The sequence below is a fragment of the Quercus suber genome, unplaced genomic scaffold (genome assembly GCF_002906115.3).
Source record: "Quercus suber isolate HL8 unplaced genomic scaffold, Cork oak 2.0 scaffold_272, whole genome shotgun sequence".
In the NCBI taxonomy this organism is placed as follows: Eukaryota; Viridiplantae; Streptophyta; class Magnoliopsida; order Fagales; family Fagaceae; genus Quercus; species Quercus suber.
In genome coordinates, this window is record NW_027069728.1 from 788594 (window position 1) to 801196 (window position 12603).

The 12603-nt window shown below is 35.5% G+C and overlaps 1 long non-coding RNA gene across 2 annotated transcripts; it reads left to right on the forward strand.

Moving 5' to 3' along the window:
* The first annotated feature begins 3638 nt into the window (after positions 1 to 3638).
* LOC112035733 (uncharacterized) lies at positions 3639 to 12366 on the forward strand. 2 transcript variants are annotated; one of them, XR_010632210.1, is made up of 5 exons: positions 3639 to 3883; positions 4049 to 4200; positions 8206 to 8397; positions 10063 to 10125; positions 11956 to 12366. It is a non-coding gene; the product is annotated as an uncharacterized LOC112035733 (long non-coding RNA). The 2 variants fall into 2 exon arrangements; XR_010632211.1 differs by lacking the exon at positions 4049 to 4200.
* Positions 12367 to 12603: the final 237 nt, after the last annotated feature.

Sequence of the window (12603 nt, forward strand, 5' to 3'; positions counted from 1 at the left end):
TAAATAATGTCTACTAAGTTATTCTGTGAAACACTAAAAGTTATAAGCTTCGTTAGAAATAATTCTCAAGTTGCAGATCTCTTTTTATTCCGTGAACCTCTACCTATTGTGGTTCTTTTAACTCAAAGAACCTCTCAATGCGAGAAAAACACGAAACTGTTTGAACCGCAGTTAGACCGTATGGTTCTCTGAACTGTAGTCGGTTTTTACGGTTTACACGGTTTTATTTTTTTCAGATTTGGAACCAAATAATTTCTAAAGAAAAAAAATAGAGAAGAAGGAGAAGAGGAACAAAAAGACAACGAAACAGAGGCGGCGCCATGAAGTAGTAGTTTCTTCTTCTTTCTTCCTTTTCTTCTTCTTCTTCTTCTTCTTCTTCTGTCCGTCTGTTTCCACTACTCTACAATAACTAGTCTCCTCTCCGAATCTCTATTTTTGCTAAACATTGCTATGTAACTTTTGTTATATGTGGTTTCTCTTTCTTTGTTTTGAATTTCTTTTTGAAGTTTCCTAAGTCTCCACATAACTACTGATTAGTACTTGCATTGGAAATGTTGAAAACTTTGAATTTTTGAATAAAAAATGAGCTGAATATTTCAGTCATAACTTCTCTTTTAGCTTTGAGTAACCTTGAGCCCAACGTGATGTGACATGACATAATGTACGTGTATTGCCATTTTGCCACAAGTCCTCAAGTTCTTATTGTAGGATCACAATTCATAACCCAAGCTCAAAAGATATGGGATATGAGCTCAATGAGTCTAGTACAATGAATTTGTAGAAAGTGGGTGAAAGAGCTGGGATTTTGGTGAATTAGACAATGATTAATAATGATTTTAAAAGATGAATAAGCATGCAACACACGTAAACCTCAATAAAATAATTGTCCAAGGAGATAGATTAGTAATTAATCTAATAGTTTTGATAGTTAATACAGCTTTTAGTGCTACAGTAATTCCTTTTTTCCTCCTTCTTTTTTTTTTTTTTTTTTTTTTTCTCCCCCCACTTTTATGAGAGGTCTTTTCATTATATATTTCCTTTCAGACTCTCTTGATCGTACACTTGTTAATCATCTAAACCTTCACTTGAATACATGTCCCATCAAACATCTTCTTTAGCTCTTTGGGAATGGTGGTAGCTAAGACTATACTGTTCAGGGGTCTTTTCCATATAAATGTGGCTAGAAAAGTTGCTGTAGTGCATTTAATGCGGTGGTAGTAGCTTTTCTTTTAGATATTTCTGTGTTCTTATCACCTTTGTATGTGCTTGAAATTCATCCTGATCATTGTTGGATGTCCCTAAAAGGTCACCTAAATTACCCCAATGCGTGCTTGATCGATATTCATCGTATTTGAGAGGGAACTACTTCTCAGACTATATGCCTCCATTCTTTTCTTCCGTGATTCTCAATTTCGGGGCCTCTTCCAATCATTTACTCCTCCTCGAACATATTCACGTCCTCGGATAAGGCCCAAGTCCCAATATACAAATTTGGGCTCTTATACCCACAATAGCCCCCTCAAAATTTTGGTTTTTCCCTTGCATTCAAGGATAAAAATTGGGATTTTGATTTGCCGTAGATATAAGGGCTATAAATGTCAAAATATATGAGTTTACACATGTGGAAGTATAGTTTTGTGCGTTTCATCATTGCTACTGACGTTTCGGAATTTGCGAAGCGTCATTAATTGCTTCAGGCGGCATTATGTCTTTGGCATCCAACGGTGAAACAATGATCCAACGGGTGATATTTTTTCTTAGGATTTGGGTGGGATAACTCCCACTCATTTTTTGCCCCCTTATATAAAGCCTCGAAGGAGATTATTTTTTCTTTACTTTACAATCTCTCAAACTCTCTAGCGACCTCAAGCATTCAAACTTACAAAGTCTGTTAAATCATTGAACTTTTATCTCTTTAGAAATCTTTGAGAATTCTTCTAAAGGTTTCAAAGATCTTCCTTCCCCTTAGTTCGTGTAAGTTTTGATTTCTTTGACCCTTCTTTTTCCCCATCAGCTAGCTTCCTCGGCCTTTAAATTTTCATTTTCCCAGTTGTCATTTCCAATGTTTTCCCTTTTTTAGTTATCTGAAATGGGTAGATTTAAGTATTTAGTAGACAGCCATGCCAAGGTAGATATGTTTAAAGAAATGTATCACATACCGCAGGAAGTAGTTTTGCGGTACTGTCCCCCGGAAGGAATAGCAACTGACCGAGAAGTAGAAGAAGTCATAATCCTTATGATAGCTTTCATAGAAGAGGGAATGACTCTCCCCATGGGTCGCATTACAAGAGATTACCTTCGTAACCATAGGATTTGTCCCCACCAGTGCGCATCTAACCTCTTTAGGATCCTAGGAGCGGTCGATGCTTTGAACCAGCATTTAGGCTTGGGGCTCACCTGGTTCGATGTAATCCATATGTACGAGTGTCATAAATAAAAAGGCGCGGGATTTTACCTTAAATCCCGATCTGACATTGTCAGGCTCATCTCCTGTCTTCCTAAGTTTAATAAGGGGTTGAAAGACGACTACCTGATTGTCTCGGGAGCGTAGCATGACGGTCTTCATTGCCCAACCCAACCAGGAGAGCTAGGTGGGATATCTTAGATTTAGGTTTCCTAACAATAGATAGGTTCTTTATCATCTGCTTTGTTCTACTTCTCTTTGTCTTAGTGTTTTATTATTCGCTTGTATGTTTTCCATTTTTTTGGTTACAGTAGACTTTAAGTTTCTGACTATGCTTAGCTCTGTTATGGTATTAACAAATAAAAGGCACGTAGCTCCTCAGCTCAGCTTGACCAATGTTGCAACCCTTAATTACCTGTTGAGATCCCAAATTTTCATAAGTGAAGATGGCCAACTTCGGGCCGTCCACCTAATTTTGGATTTCAAGCCTCTTTCGGACAAATTTCAAGAGGTTGGCAACGCTATAAGGCAGGGTGACTATCGGATAAATCGGATCGACATATCTCGGTCTAGTTTTTTGGCTCCGTTCAATCTTCCACCAGTACCACATCTGGTCTCATAGGGTGTACCACTGCTTGCCCCCCTAGTTCAACAGGTTCCCTTTGAGGAAGCCGCAACAAGAGAAGGAATTGCTTCCTCGACCTCTTCACTAGAGGAACAAATTGACAAGTTTCGTTTTGAAGAGAAGGTGCCTCGAGAGTTACAGGTGATTCCCCTCTCGAACGCCAAGGAAGAGACCGACCGGCAATTCAGCGTCCATGCCTCCATTTTAATAACTGCTTTTTCAGACGACACTTCAGAAGAAGAAGAAGAATTGGCTTTGAATACGGGGAGCAAAAGTCTAAGGGACCTTATGAAGGCGAGAAACAAAGTATCCGAACTAAAAGAAACCAATAAGTCCTAGCCTGCAGCTAATCTTCCTCCTTCCCCCCCCCCCCCCCCCCCCCCCCCCCCCCCCCCCCCCCCCCTAGGCTTGATTTTCGCCACAACAAGTTATATTCCCGTCATAATAAACCTTAGCCCACTCTTTCTTTATTGCAGCAGCTTTAAATCTACTATAATAGGTCAAAATATTGTCACAATAAGAATCTGCTGAATTCCCTCCAAAACTTTTCGGTTCCCACCAAAACACTTCGTAAAAAATTGGGGTCTCTTTACTCTCTCACTCAAATCAAACTATCAGACTGCCCACCCAAACACTCTCTACCTCATTCTCCCTCACTCTCGTCTCTGTACCCTCGCTGCTCGGACTGCTGAGCCACCACCGTCCTCCCCACCACCGGTCCAACAGTCCTCCGACAACCCTCACACTCCGTCGGCCTTGCCTTCTGCCACCGACACCACCACCTCCAACTACACAGCCACCGCAGCCATCCTCGGACTCCTTCCCTCCCTCAGCCGCCTGACACACCCCTGACGGTATAGCTTCCACTCTTTATTTATTTAGCATTTTTTTTTTCATAAAATATTTGTCTTGGTTTTTTGATTTTTTCATAAAATAACTATAAGCACTTTTCTTTTTTTGGATTTGGTATATGTGTGGGGGGTCATTGACTAATTTGAAAGAATGGAAGGTATGTATAGAATGGAAGTTTGATGCATGGTCTAGATAGAGCTCGAGTACCTGAGAGAGGAAAAGCGACGTGTGCGATAAAAAATCACTTTCAGGAGGAGGAATCTAGTTCTGTCTACATTCTACACACACGGGTTTTGTGTGTGATTTCGACGGCGGCTTGGTAAGCCATGTGCGTTGGTAGCAAGAGTCTTAATGGTGTTACTGTCTGAAAACCGGTTTCATTGTTTAGAGTTTATCCGGAATTAGATAACAAGGGAATCCATTGTGAGAGTTGCTGTTTTGTCTTGGCCGCTTGAACAGGAAAATGGTGGGGTTTCTGTTGGAATTACAAAGCATTCATTTGATATCTATTGGTCAAAAATTAGAATAAGTTATCCACTTGTGACAGGTTATTGAGTGGGTTGTTTGAGTATAGCCAAATGAAGTTACAATGGGAATGTGTTGTGTACTCTTATTTTTACTTAATGCTTAATTAGTTGTTTGGAACATAGAGATCATCTGGCAATAGGTGTTAAATCTATGTTTGGTCAACAATTCAATTGGAGTTGTAGATTGATATCATGCGGGTGTTCATGTGTTGAAAAGGAACAAGTGACTATATGCAAGATTATTGTCTATTCTGCTACTGTGTATATAGCATGTGTGGTTGCACAGAAATTTAAGGATCCATAATGGTAAATAAAAACAAAACTGCAGGGAGAGACTGCTAAGAGTTATTATAATGAAACAGAAGAGGGATTGCCGAAAGTGACTAGAGATGAGATGATGCTAGACTACAAGTTCAATTATTTTAGGACATACACTTTACCACTTACTTTAACACAACTTGCATGTTTGTCAATTTGTTATTAAATTTACATTAGTTATTTAGTGAAAAATAATCAAATCACCAACTTGATATATGTACAAATCGTGACAGAGTGTGTTAAAATGTGTCTCACTACTGGATAATTTTTTGGAGTTGGTGTTTGTAAAAAAGTCTCACTCTCTTTCTTGGTTTTGCTTGATTTTTGATTTATTTGTTTCTTCTTCATTGACTAGGCATGTTAATTTTCTCAGCAATGAATATTTTAAGATTTGGTGTTTGTAAAAAAAAAGTCCATCTGTTTTTTTCTTTCTTAATTTAATTTTATTGTTTCTTATGGATTGACTAAGCATGTTATTTTTCTCAACAAGAAATATTTTAAGATTTTGTTTCCAATTCTTACAAGGACACACACTTTACCATTACCTGCACATTTGTGAACTTGTAATTGGGTTACATCACTTACAAATAGGAACACTACTAATACTTGGTAAAAAATAATCAAATCACCACTTGACACATGTTTAAGTAATGACAAAGTATGTGTCTTTAGAATTTTTGAAGTTCATGTTGTACGAAAGCCTCACTCTCACTCTCTTGGTTTTACTTAGATTTTTATTTTATTATTTCTTCTCATTGACTAAGCATGTTAATTTTATCAAAGAGGAATATTTTAAAATTTTATAAAGTAATACTCTAACTTAAGTGCTAGTAACGAATATATTTTTCTTCTCAAATCATTTTAGGTAGAAATCTAGAACTTGCACATATTTACTTACAAATTTTTTTATGGAAGAAAAAAGGGAACTTGCATCTATTTGCATTTTTTTTCTTCTCCTGAATATCTATTTACTTACATAAACATTGGTAACAATTGTTGATGCATTTTAGTAAAGGCATGTTTATAATATAAAAATAAATCCTATAATAAAATGATTATTTTTATACATGTAGAATGGTTATTTTTATACATGTAGTTGTTTTACTGCCTTTGACTTATCTCGAGGTTGATTCTTTTTCTTTTTCTTTTTCTTTTTTGTTTGGGGGGGGGGGGGGGTTTCATTTGTTCTTCCCTCTAAGAGTATGTATGTGTATAGTCTTGCATTTAGATTTATTTCAGCTTGGGGCCGTGAAAGTAATAATCTTGAAATTTGTTCATAAAAAGTACAATTTATAACCTTGTAATTGACTTATGGACTTTGTTGTCTGTAAAGGAATCAGTCACTAATGCTAGTGGTTCTTTGACCAAGGCTCCTGTTATATAAGGATTGGAGGTTGAGTTTGTTGGTTCAATTCTCTGTGGCTGTGTTATGATCAATAAAATGGTAGGGGGGGTGGGGTTAATTACCTGTATAAGCAACATAAAATTTGGTGCTAAATTAATTATGGCTGTGTGAGTTCAATCCCTGGACTAGCTTGTTGCCCCTCACTAACAGACCTTTATCTGTGCTTTTAAGTAGACAAATATTTTAGAATTGGAAAGCTGAGGAAACTTGCTGGGAAGAGGCACAAGCAGCAGCCACTTTCAAGAATTTGCAAGTCATGTACAACATGGTCTGATTGGCTGTAAATGCACAGTACAGTGCATTATTGGTGCCCACAAGTGCTCTTGAGGGGTTGGAAAGATTTAGCTTTATGAGGACAGCAGTGTATGAAACTGGGTTTCTGGGGCTTAGTTACTCAATTTTTCTTTTTTTCTGTTTTGAAAAGAAAGATAAGCCTTTAGGCTTTAGTTACTCTCTTGGTGGCCCTTGATTTGTTGGGTTTGAACTTTGAAATTGGGTTTCTGGAAGCTTTACAAGTTGGAGCCAATTTCAAATAATGCATGGGTTCATCCTTGAGTCCTGATCATTGCAAGGAGGTTGAGTCCTATGGTGGCTGGTTGAGATATAGACCTCCATTTTGATATAGTTGCCTTAAGCAATAAACACTCTCTCCTTGAGAGGGGGCACCTAGTTTGAATAGTTGAATATCATGAACACGGTTATTGAACTCAGATCAGATATCAGTCAAGAAACTACTCATGGATATTTGACTGGTTGCAGATCAGTCAAATTGTCAGGTTACAAGATATATGCCAAAAATACATTTGATAGTAAACTTGGTATTTATATTATTAGGAGGGAAGATAGGTTAATAATAGAAAATGTATACAATATTATAATATCTTCTAATAAGTTTTTTCTCAAACGAAGATCGTATTGTTTATAAATGACTTAGTTCGTTTATAACCATAATTGAAAAGAGGTCAAGAGTTCAAAAGACGGTTTAGTGACGTAGTTCGTTTATAACCATAATGTATCTGTATGTGCTATAAAGGATTTTCTTGACAATTGCTCAAATTCATTATGAATTTAACTTAAGTGACAAAAAGGGGTAGTTTTGGGTATAAGAGTAGTCATGTTCTTTGGGGGAGAGTTAGTATAGGAGATTTTTTGTTAGGGGGAGTTTTTTTTTTTATTTTTTTATGAGGGATGTAGTGAGGACTTTTTGTATCTTTTCTTTTCTTTATTTTTTAGATACATTGTTCTTGTATATTGGTCTTGTGACCACTTAGTGATAGCAAACCTTGTATTTATTTGATATATATATTTGATGAGGTTGTTATTACATTCTTTCACCTATCTTTTCATATGTTGTTTCTTTTCTTTTTTTATGTACATGTTTCTTATTTATTGTATGCAATCTTTTATTTCTGGTTCACACTAAGATGTCGTGATGAGTTTTGTTTAAAGTGTTTCAGAAATATAAGTTGTCAAAGTCTTCCATGTCATGAACTTTCTTCTTGCAAAGTTTTTCAAGAGTTTATGTTAGGATAGATTTTATTGTATTCAATAAGTGAGTATGAGTTGAGTGTTTTATGATTTCACTCATATGTTCATTTGTTTGTTGTGATTTTGTCATAGATTGCCAAAGGGGGAGATTGTTAGGACATATGTGGATTATGTTAAGAACATATGTTATTTAGAATTAGTTAATCCTTTGACAAAACGCACTTTACTTGTATTTTGATAGATCTAAGATGTGTTTAATACTTTAAAAAACAAGATTTCAAGTTCAAGTATTGAAGCCATGCAAATTTGTCCAAGAATCAAGTTAAGAAGTGTTGTGTTTTAAAGCTTAACAGATAGCTCAACAGCTGTATCTATCGAGAATTATGAAAATAATTTTTCAGAATTATTTTTCACGCATATCCAAGTTGTGTTTAGGTTTTTTTCTCTCATAACCCTAGACATATATAAAGATTATTTTAAATGTCGTTATAAGGTTGTTGCACTTGTTGCAAGCATATTGTGACTGGAGACAATTTGCCCTAGTATGTCTTTCTTTTAAAAAAGCTATTGCATTTATACGCCGCAGGGTCTTGTAACCAAAGAGCTTCTTGATCTTCATCGTGTAGATGAACTGAAGAATTTTGTAGCTAACATCCTTCTTAAGTTGGTGTGTTAATTACGTACTGGGATCCGTGCATTGATTGGTTAGTCACGTACTTGGAGCCATACATTGAAAGGAGAGATTGTCACTACATTACAAGTCCAATTGGGTATTGAGGTAAGGGTTCAATTGTAGGTTGGTATAAGGTACTGGGATTCTTTTACTTGTAACCACTTGTTTTGATAATAGTGGATTCTCGGGAGTAGTGACTTTAAACTCACTCGATGGGATTTTTGCCTTGAAGGTTTTCTCATTCATAAACAAATCACTATGTCAAGTTTATTTTCCATTGCATTTAATTATTTGGTGATTTGTTTGTGTTACCATGCGTATTACATATAATTGAATCTAATTAATTAACTTGGCTAATTAATTGATTAATTTACCAAAGCGGTCAATACATTCTTGGTATATCATATTGTTTCAAGGAATACAAAGTTGTGCTCCAATCTAGAAAGGGACAATCTCATTCTCCCTCACTCCCTCCCTCACTCTCCCACACTTCGTCTACCTTGCCTTCTGCCACCAACACCACCACCTCTAACAACACAGCCATCATGGCCATCCTCAGTCTCCTTCCCTCCCTCAGCCGCCTGACACACCCCCGACAGTATACCTTCCACTCTTTATTTATTTATCACTTTTTTTTTCCATAAAATATTTGTCTTGGGTTTTTGGTTTTTTAGTTTGGTTGATTAGAATGCTGTGGAAATTTAAAACCAACCCATCAGAAAGTATGAAAATTGTGGGCTTTGAAGACAACAGAAACTTATATTGATGATGGCAACAATTAAAATCAATGGTCTCTAGCGTCACTATGCCGTATAAATTGTCATATAGAGGTGGAGTGGTTAGATGTGTTGTTATGCTTGTATGGTAGTGTGCAGCTTCCTGCTTAAGTCTTAGTTTTGTCACTAGGTGTTCTGTAATGATTGTCTTTGTTGTTTCTGATTTGTTGAAGGAGACCATTGCCTAGTGTTGTTTCCACCTGATGAAGATAATAATTATTTGTTGGTGTTGGTGTTGGTTACAAGTAACTCACCTCGAAGTGAAGGGATTACAGCATGGCAGATAACACCACTATTTCTAATGGACTCTTACACTATGGCACATATCCAACACGTATCAGGGAGCATTAAAATGATACTTAAATGATTAAAATCATAATTTCCTATCAGTTCGAATTTGATTTCTTAATTACCTCACATATAGCACAATCAAAGGACCCATAACCAAAAAAAAAAAAAAAAAAAAAGACGAAGAAGAAGAAGAAGAAGAAGATAATTGCAAACTGGAAATTACAGCAACAATCAATAGAGCTACAGTTAATGTGGCCAAACATAAACCCAATTAGTATTAGAAAAATTTTAATTTTGCACCCATTTTGCACTCTCACCTGACATATTTACTAGAGGAAATGAAGTTTCAAGTTACTGTATATTTTTTAGATACTGTATGAGGTAGAATATTATACATACAATAATCTTCACAAGCACAAAAGTGTGACTGGCACTTGAAGTCATGAGTTTTAAGGAATATTGGCCTATTCCCATATCTTGTGCTCTGAATTTTGAAATTCTATTGAAAAATTGGAGTCAACAAAACCAAGCAGATTTTTTTTCTTTTTTGGGGGTGGGGGAACCTAGCACTCTTTCACTATATTTTATGATCAGGAAGAATAGAAATGATTATATGGTGATTATTTTCAGTGTTTTTTCCATCACTGTAATTGTTCTTCACTTCTAACTTTGACCACCGTTATGGTCGCTTGATAATCTTCAGGCATCATATTACATTAGAAGTCTTGCTGTACATGAAATTGTGACATTCCAAGATCCAACACAGGTTTGTAAATATGGTACAATAATTTTTACATAACAACTGCTTTCTGGTTTTTTTTATTTCTTGGTTTTGGTAGCAACTTTAAGAATTTTGAGAATGTGACCATAAACTTGGAGAGGAAAAAGAACTTAAGGGACCCAAACCAACACATGAAATTGAAAAATCGTGTTTTAGGCTCTTTGGTGTACAAATTATCTGAAGCTAATATGATATCTTAGCTCTCTTTCTTATTTTACTCATTTTTAGGTTATCTCTGATTCCTCGTTAGACCCTGCAATGCCTCAAAGTTTTTGCCTGAGCTTTGTGTTAGGGGGAAATTTAGGTTTTATGGTGAAGTAACCATTCTTGAGAAGAATGTCATAGTTTAAATCTCTGCTGAAAGTTGTCATTGACATTATATACAGATAAAAGGTAACTATTTTAACAAGTTTCTTGCTGATTTAAGTCTTGTGAATGTTAAATGAGAGATATACAACAATATATGCAGCCATATGCCATTTTGTATGCAGGGTCAAGATGATTCAGGATATACAATTGGTCATTGCTATCTACAATATATTGTGCAATAACATTGGCAATTCTAGCACTTATGAAGTTAGCAGTTTGTAGTTCACTGAATGATGTATTAGATATTAAAGACAACAACTTAGATCAGATTTTCTGGAATCAATGTGCTAATGAGTGGGCAGTTCTTTGTGCAACTAGGTTGCCAAATTATATCTACATTTTTGTATTTTTAATTGGGACCAAGATTAATGTTTCCTTGCTTAACCTGTTTCCATAAAAATGTTTGTAGTGTTTACAGCCTTATATATTTTTTAGTTTGTACTTTTTTTAGTTCCTACTTCTTGTTGTTTGTACAAGTAGTGAAGAACATCACTGTAGTGTGATTCACAAAGTAGGATTGATATTTCAAGATCTCTCTTTACTTTTTGATTGGCCTACTTTACTTACCATGCTTCACTTACATTTTTTTTTTTCATGAAAAGAATGGTCTAATATTCACGTGCATTTGGAATCATAAGTTCTCAACTATTCAACATCCTGTTAGTGTGCTAAGAACCTTGTGGTAGTTCAGTGGCATTGCCTGGAGAACTTAAAAAACAAAAAATTATGCTAGTGCATTCCACACACTTCTAAAATCATTCTAGTGGTATTTTTCATTCCTTTAAAAAATTTGTAAGATTTAAAGCATTATCAGTCCCGGATTGTGAAAATAAGAAATTTATCTTACTGCTTGAATTTTTTTTTTTTTTTTTTTTTGGGGTAAAAAGCAAATTTATGATACATACCAGCTTTCACTAAGAAATACCTTAAAGTTTGCCTACAAAATTAATGAAAATTGTCTAATCAAGTCCTTTCATGAAGGACTATGCAATTAAATTCCATGATGACCTATTATGAAATTGACTTAAACCTTAAGTAAATTGCAAAAATTTTATCTTTATGTAAAATGATCATTTAACATTGGATATTAATTAGATTGCTCAAAATTATATTTTTAATGGTTGCCACTCAGGGTGTCTATACAAAATTTTAAGAATTTTAAAACACTACTTCAATTAAAACTCAGTTACCAATTTTTTTTCAAATATTGTAATTGCTAATTTTGATTAATACTCACTCCCACTTTCCTATTGCATTTACGTCACCTAGTGACATTAAGCTTGCATGCTACATCTTCCAACATGACCAACTGAGCTCATAAAATAGCAGGGAGGTGAGAACCCTTTATGCTCTACAAAGTTGTGCTTAATTGACCATTGAGCATGTTTGTTATATCCTGATTTTAGCTTCCAATGGTGGTGAGTAATGGTCACTTCGCTTTTGCAGGAGTGGCAGCTTATTTGAATTTTACCTTCTTCTTTCCATGGGCAAACATTGGGATTGCTAAAGGGTGAGTAAAATCTGCTTCTTAATTCCCTGAAATTGTAAAATTATGTGTCCAAATTACTGTTGTGGTGGGTTGTTGTTTTGGAGCAAGCGGGTGGCTTGCATGGAGAGAAAAGGTAGTGTTTTTAATATTGGGAGTGTTGTTTGTTTTGTGAATATTGTCTTATTGTTCAATTTGTTGTCAATTTCTCATATTTTGTCTAAGTAAATACATATAGTATGTTGTGGTGGGTTGTTGTTTGGGAGCAAGCAAGTGGCTTGCATGGAGAGAAAAGGTGGTGTTTTTAATATTGGGAGTGTTGTTTGTTTTGTGAATATTGTCTTATTGTTCAATTTGTTGTCAATTTCTCATATTTTGTCTAAGTAAATTCATATAGTATGTTGTGGTGGGTTGTTGTTTGGGAGCAAGCGGGTGGCTTGCATGGAGAGAAAAAGTGGTGTTTTTAATATTGGGAGTGTTGTTTGTTTTGTGAATATTGTCTTATTGTTCAATTTGTTGTCAATTTCTCATATTTTTTCTAAGTAAATACATATGGTATGTTGCGGTAGGTTGTTGTTTGGGAGCAAGCAGGTTGCATGGAGAGAAAA